Source organism: Nicotiana tomentosiformis, chromosome 7, assembly GCF_000390325.3.
Source record: "Nicotiana tomentosiformis chromosome 7, ASM39032v3, whole genome shotgun sequence".
In the NCBI taxonomy this organism is placed as follows: domain Eukaryota; kingdom Viridiplantae; phylum Streptophyta; class Magnoliopsida; order Solanales; family Solanaceae; genus Nicotiana; species Nicotiana tomentosiformis.
Window position 1 is genome coordinate 73,306,914 of NC_090818.1, and position 7,532 is coordinate 73,314,445.

The following is a 7,532-nucleotide window of genomic DNA, read 5'->3' on the forward strand; positions in this document are numbered from 1 at the left end:
TGGATGACCTATAAAATTAAAGGTCTTTGAGTATAGTTTCTAACGCTTCAAACTGTTAGTCATTCGGACATTTCTACAAGATGTTATGATCAAATTACCAAAGGCTAGCGGAGGAGCCTACGGATGCGAAGCATCCAAAGCTACGTCCGAAAGACAGGCTGGCAGTGAAGTGCTGCCATAGCGTCCAGGTCCACATCCGAGCTTCAAATAGGAGTGAAGTGGGGATGCGAAGCATCCAGGGCCGCATCCGAAACCCAAAAATCTGGACCTATAAATACAAGGTCGGGGAAGGGGGATATTTTGAGTATTTGGGGGTTAGGGTTCTTGAGGTGAAGGGACGATTTTGAGCTCAAATCAAGTCCAATCAACCAAGGTAAGCTGTTAATGATGTTTTGGGTTGATTATTACTCTATATACATGATTTCTAACATCATTCTTACATCCAAATACAAGATTTCATCATCAAATCCTCAAGAACACAAAAATCACCAAAGTTGTGATTTTTCAAGATTGATCTACTAGAGATTGAAGTTGATTAGTCTAGTAAATCATTGTAGTATCATTAAGGGAAGAATTTGAGGTATGTTGGCTAAACTTTCTCTCTTGGAATTGAATTCCATAATGTTTCTGTAAGATCAAGTATGATTGGCTCAAGATTCCTAACTTTTACATTCTGGGTTATTCCCTATAAATTTGATTATCCCGAATGAGCCTTATGTCGAAATATAGATGTTCCAAGTATGGGTTGTGTATTAATATGTTATGGCTTTGAGTCATGTTTCAATGAAAGATAGTATGCCAAAATGTGTGTGAAATCTCAATATTCTAAAGACTCTTAATTGCTCATATATGTACCTAAAATCTCGATTGAGAATATCTTATTGTTGATAACCTATAAAGATGGTTGGAAGTGAAATCACTGAATTGGGGATATAAAGTGTGGCCAACGTGCCAATAGTGAAAGTTATACTTGTGACCAATGGTGCCAATGAGATGAAATAATATGAGGAAGATTATGAAATGAGCTTTGACTCAACTATTCCAAAATTGACTTCGACAATATAATCGGCTAAAAGTTTATGAACTCAAGTGATGCCCATATGTGGCTGTTTTAGCTAATGTTATGCTTTGTAAGTAATTTTCAATGTGATTTGCATTCTTATATATTAATGAGTGGAAATTGTGTATGATTTTAATCTGTGCTTTGATTGCCAATCATTTTACTCCATTTATTGGAAAGGAATCGATTATGTTTAAAGCCTTCATTACTAATGAACTTAAAGTTATGATTTCCGGAATATTCTACTTGTTGATAAGTATGGAATATAAAATACGGCCATTGCACCATGAATAAAGAATCATATGTTTGGCCAAGAGAGCTAATGAAATAATGATGTTGTAAGTGGTTGAAAGTACGGATTAGGTGCTATGTGATGTGAAAGGTTATGAGACGTACGTATTTGTACTTTTGTTTCCAATGTGTTATAAAACCCTATGGACGGTCTTTGAAATGCATAGGTATATTATGTCATGAAACCCTATGGACGGTCTATGAAACGTATAGGCATATCGTGTTATGAAACCCTATGGACGGTCTATGAAACGCATAGGTATATCGTGTTATGAAACCCTATGGACGGTCTATGAAACGCATAGGTATATCGTGTTATGAAATGCATAGGTATATCGTGTTATGAACGCATAGGTATATTGTGTTATGAAATCCTGTGGACGGTCTATGAAACGCATAGGTACATTGTGCTATGAAATCCATTATGATATGAAATCCTATGGACGGTCTATGAAACGCATAGGTGAATTGTGTATAAGAGGTATAGATGTACGGTATGAATAAATACTATGGACGGTCTACGAAATACATAAGTGTATAATATGATATGTGAACACTATGGACGGTCTTTGAAACGTATAAGTGTATAATATGATATGTGAACACTATGGACGGTCTATGAAACACATAAGTGTATAATATGATATGTGAACACTATGTATAGTCTATGAAACGCATAAGTGTATAATATGATATGTGAACACTAAGGACGGTCTAATGAGACACATTATTAATGCAGACAATAGGTGCCCCCTTTTGTTGTCCTTGTTTGTACAGGTTGTTTCAATTACATTATATTATGTGTTCCACGTATAGATTATATGGGCATTCTATTTTGAAAGAGGATTTCTAGCTATACATACTAGTGCTATTCAACAGTACTAACGTCCCTTTTGCCGGGGGCGCTGCATCTTTAATTGATGCAGGAGGTTCTATAGCAGGTGGCATTGATCAGTGATAGCAGTACACTCTTTTCAGCTGATTTGGTGAGCCCCACTTCATTTCGGGGTCATGTATCTTTTGTTTCTCATGTACTTTGTGGTTGAGGTATAGCCGGGGCCTTGTTGCCGGCATTTCCATATTACTCTTCAGTTGTACTTAGAGTCTCCGTAGACAGATTGTGGGTGGTATTTGATGTTGGGAATTGGCTTAGAACTGTTGGTATTTGGCAACATGTTTTTCATTAAATCTTTAAACTCGTACTATTTTGGAAATATTGAATGATGTTGTTAATGGGAATGAAATGGAAACGGTTAATGAAATCTCTTCGGTATTTGATTAACGGAGTACATCTCCTCTTTATTCACAGATAAATTTGGGTAGAATGAAATTAACAGGCTTGCTCAGTCGGGTTCACTTGGTTGAGCGCCGGTCGCGCTTCTCGGTTTTGGGGCGTGACACACACCCGACAAACTAGGTGGCAAGGCAAGATCGTAAGCCACCTCCCCAATCCTCCAAAGCACCTCAAACGGCCCAATGTACCGAGGGCTCAACTTGCCCTTCTTTCCGAACCTCATAACACTCTTTATGGGTGAAACCTTCAGCAGGACCTTCTCCCCAAGCATGTAAGCAACATCACGGACCTTCTTGTCGGCATAACTCTTCTGTCTAGACTGCGTCATTCGAAGCCGCTCCTAAATCGATTTAACCTTGTCCAATGCATCCTGGACCAAGTTAGTACCCAATAGCCTAGCCTCCCCCGGCTCGAACCAACCCACCGGAGATCTACACCGTCTCCCATACAAAGCCTCATACAGAGCCATCTGAATGCTCAACTGGTAGCTGTTGTTGTAGGAAAACTCCGCGAGTGGCAGAAACTGATCCCAAGAACCCCCAAAATCAATGACATAAGCGCGTAGCATGTCCTCCAATATCTGAATAGTGTGCTCGGACTGTCCGTCCATCTGAGGGTGAAATGATGTGCTCAACTCAACCTGGGTACCTAACTCTTGCTGTACTGCTCTCCAGAACTGTGATGTAAACTACGTGCCTCGATCTGAAATGATGGACCCTAGCACACCGTAAAGGCGAACAATCTCCCGGATGTAAATCTCAGCCAACCGCTTTGAAGAATAGGTAGTACCAACTGGAATGAAGTACGCGGACTTGGTCAGCAGATCCACAATCACCCAAATAGCATCGAACTTCCTCGAAGTCCGTGAGAGCCCAACTACAAAATCCATGGTGATCCGCTCCCACTTCCACTCTGGAATCTCTAACCTCTGAAGCAATCCACCCGGTCTCTGATGCTCATACTTCACCTGCTGACAGTTAAGGCACCGAGCTGCAAACCCCACTATATCATTCTTCATTTTCCTCCACCAATAGTGCTGTCTCAAGTCCTGATACATCTTCGCGGCACCCGATGAATGGAATACCGCAAACTGTGGGCCTCCTCAAGAATCAACTCACGTAGCCCATACACATTTGGCACACAAATCCGACCCTGCATCCTCAATACCCCATCATCCCCAATAGTCACATCTTTGGCATCACTGTGTCCTTAAGGACAAGCAAATGGGGATCATCATACTGCGCTATCTGATGCGATCATATAAGGAAGACCGAGAAACCACACAAGCTAGAACCCGACTGGGCTCCGAAATATCCAATCTCACGAATTGGTTGGCCAAAGCCTGAACATCAACTACAAGAGGTCTCTGCCCAACGAGAATAAATGCGAGACTATCCATACTCACTGCCTTCCTACTCAAGGCATTGGCCACCACATTGGCCTTCCCGGGATGATACAGAATGGTGATATCATAGTCCTTTAGCAGCTCCAACCATCTCTGCTGCCTCAAATTTAGATCCTCTTGTTTGAACAAGTGCTGGAGACTCCGATGATCCGTAAACACCTCATAAGACACATTGTAGAGATAATGCCTCCAAATCTTCAATGCATGAATGATGGCAGCTAACTCCAGATCATGAACAGGGTAGTTCCTATCGTGAGGCTTCAACTGACGCGAAGTATAAGCGATCACTCTACCCTCCTGCATCAACACATACCCAATGCCGATCCGAGAAGCATCACAATACACTATATAAGAGCCTGAAGCTAATGGCAAAACTAGAACTGGAGTTGTGGTCAAGGCAGTCTTGAGCTTTTGAAAGCTCTCCTCACACTCATCCGACCACCTTAAAGGAGCACTCTTTTGTGTCAATTTGGTCAAGGGCAATGCAATAGACGAGAAGCCATCCACGAAGCGACGATAATAACCAGCCAAGCCAAGAAAGCTCTGAATCTCTGTAGCTGAGGACGGCCTGGGCCAACTCTGAACCACCTCTATCTTCTTCGGATCCACCTGAATACCCTCACTGGACACCACGTGTCCCAAGAATGACACTGAGCTGAGCCAAAACTCACACTTGGAGAACATGGCATAAAGTTTCTCCTCTCTCAACTGCTGCAACACAATCCTCAAATACTGGGCATGCTCCTCCTAGCTACGAGAGCACACCAGGATATCATCAATGAACACTATAACAAACGAGTCGAGATAAGGCTAAAACACACTGTTCATCTGATGCATGAATGATGTTGAGGCGTTGGTCAGCCCAAAAGACATCACAAGGAACTCATAATGACCATAACGGGTCCTGAAAGTTGTCTTTAGAATATCCGAGTCCCGAATCTTCAACTGGTGATACCCAAACCTCAAATCAATCTTGGAGAACACCCTCGCTCCCTGAAGTTGGTCAAATAGGTCATCAATACGTGGCAAAGGATATTTGTTCTTGATTGTGAGTTTATTCAACTGCCTATAATCAATGCACATTCTCATAGTTCCATCCTTCTTCTTCAAAAACAACACCGGTGCACCCCAAGGTGACACACTAGGCCTAATAAACCCCTTATCAAGGATTTCCTGAAGCTGCTCCTTCAATTCCTTCAACTCAGTTGGTGCCATGCGATATGGTGGAATAGAAATAGGTTGAGTGCCTGGCACCAAGTCATTACCGAAGTCAATATCCCTATCGGGCGGTATGCCCGGCAAGTCTATAGGAAACACATCGGGAAACTCCCACACCACCGGAACAGAATCAATAGTAGGAGCATCGGCACTAACATCCCTCACAAAGGCCGAATAAGATAAATAACCCTTCCCAACCATCCGCTGGGCCTTCAAATATGAAATCTCTCTACTGGGAACATAGTCTGGAGAACCCCTCCACTCAATCCTCGGCAACCCCGGAATCACCAACGTCACAGTCTTAGCGTGAAAATTTAGAACAGCATGATAAGGAGACAACCAATCCATACCCAAGATCACGTCAACATCAACCATACTAAGCAACAAGAGATCAACTCTAGTATCCAGACTTCCAATAGTCACTACACACGACCAATATACACGGTCTACAATGATAGTATCACCCACCGGCCTAGAGACATGAAATGATGAAACTAAGGACTCACAGGGCATATCCAGATAATGAGCAAAATATGATGAGACATACGAATAAGTTGAACCAGGGTTAAATAGTACATAGGCCTCTTTGTAGAAAACTGAGACAATATCTGTGCTTACTGCATCTGAAGCAACAACATCTGGTCTGGCAGGAATAGCATAGAATTGGTCCTGACCACCACCTGATCGGCCTCCCCTTCTAGGGCTACCCCTAGCTGGCTGAGCGGGAGGTGAAGTAACAAGTGCTGAAGTAGTAGGCTAACTCCTCTGCTGAGCTGGACCTCCCATAAGGCGGGGACAATACCTCTTGATGTGACCCATAACTCCACACTAGAAATAACCCCTCCCTGGGAATGGCGGTGGGGACTAGAGGGAGCCCCGAGCACCAGAATACTCGCTAGAAGAACCAGATGCCGATGAGCCCTGAACGGAAGGTGCATGGGATGAACTCTGAGCTGGAAGGGCACTAAGAGATGACTGGCTCTGATGTGTACTGGATGAACCATGGCTGGATGATGCACCATGGTGAACGGGACGAGCCGTCTGAGCATGCCTATAAGGACGATCCCTGCCATAGTAGAACTGACCTCCAAACGAACACCACTAAAACCTCCTGACACACGAGGCCTCTTGGCCTCCCTCTCAACCCGCTCCTAGCTGCGGACCATCTCTATCTGTTGAGCAATATCGACAACCTCATCAAAAGTAGCACCAGATACCCTCTCCCTATTCATAAGCAACCGCAACTGATATGTGAGGCCATCGATGAACCTCTGAATCCTCTCCCTATCAGTGGGAACTAGCCAACTACGTGATGAGCCAACTCAGAAAACCTCATCTCGTACTGCATCACACACATGCCATCCTGACAAAGCTGCTTAAAATGTCTACGCAGCTCCTCTCTGTGAGACTGTGGCACGAACTTCTCCAAGAAGAGAACAGAGAACTCCTGCCATGTAAGTGGTGCTGCACCGACTGGCTTGCGCCTCTCATAAGCCTCCTACCATCTGAAGGCAGCCCCAAAAAATTGAAAAGTAGTGAACGAGACCCCACTGGTCTCTAGAATACCCGCTGTCTGAAGCATCCGCTTGCACCTATCCAGAAAGCCCTAAGCATTATCTGACTCAGCACCGCTAAATGATGGAAGTCAAAGCCTCCCAAATCTCTCAAGCCTCCTCTGCTCATCATCAGCCATAACGGGGACCACCGGGGCCTAAGCAGCTGCAACCGGCTGGGCTGGTAGTGCCCCCAGTATCTGAAGTCCCTGCACTACATTCTCTGGAGTACGGGCAATAGGGGTATGAGTACCTCCCCCAGCCTGAGCCGAAACCACCTGAGCAAGGCCAGTGCAAACTGTCAATATCTGGGCCAAAGCCTCCTGAAGGCCTGGAATCACAATAGGCACAACTGGTGCCTGAGCTGTCCCCACTGGCTCAACTGTATCGGGTACCTGATCCTGAGCTAGAGTGACTGGTAGGTCTGCAGGTGCTGCCTTAGCTGATGTATGAGCTGCACCCCTGCCCCTACCGCGGCCTCTACTGCAACCTCGGCCTCTCGCGGCCCTAGTTGGTGATACCGGCGGCTGTCTATCCTGCCCAGTAGTACGTGTCCTCACCATCTATGAGAGAATAGAATAACAGAAGTTTAGTTACAGGAATCAGCAAATCCGCACTACATAAATACAAGAATGTGAAATTTCCTAAGGGTTCGGCAGCCTCTCGAAGATAAGTACAGATGTCTCTGTACCGATCCGTAAGACCCTACTA